This window comes from Phalaenopsis equestris, unplaced genomic scaffold, assembly GCF_001263595.1.
Source record: "Phalaenopsis equestris unplaced genomic scaffold, ASM126359v1 Scaffold220451, whole genome shotgun sequence".
In the NCBI taxonomy this organism is placed as follows: Eukaryota; Viridiplantae; Streptophyta; class Magnoliopsida; order Asparagales; family Orchidaceae; genus Phalaenopsis; species Phalaenopsis equestris.
In genome coordinates, this window is record NW_018238735.1 from 58030 (window position 1) to 58409 (window position 380).

Sequence of the window (380 nt, forward strand, 5' to 3'; positions counted from 1 at the left end):
TTTCTTTCTCCTTCCATGTCATATATATGCCACATTCCTTGTCCAGTTGGTAGGCAGAGTCACTGTAAGTCTCTCTCGCAATCCCACCCGTGGTGCGTGGGGGTCGAATTATAAGCACATAATCCGGGATTCTCATCATAGGCCTTGAGCACATGAGAAATCGAAATTTGGGCCTCTGCCAAATATCAAATTCTTTTCAAATATAAATAAATAAATTCATATATATATATATATATATATATAAGATTTGATCTGTATTTCAAAGGAAGATTGTAATATCATACAGATAATATTGAATCCAATAAAACTAATTTAAATTAAGATTAATTTATTAAAAAAATAAAAGCAATAAACTTATAAGAAAATAGAGAAATTTATAT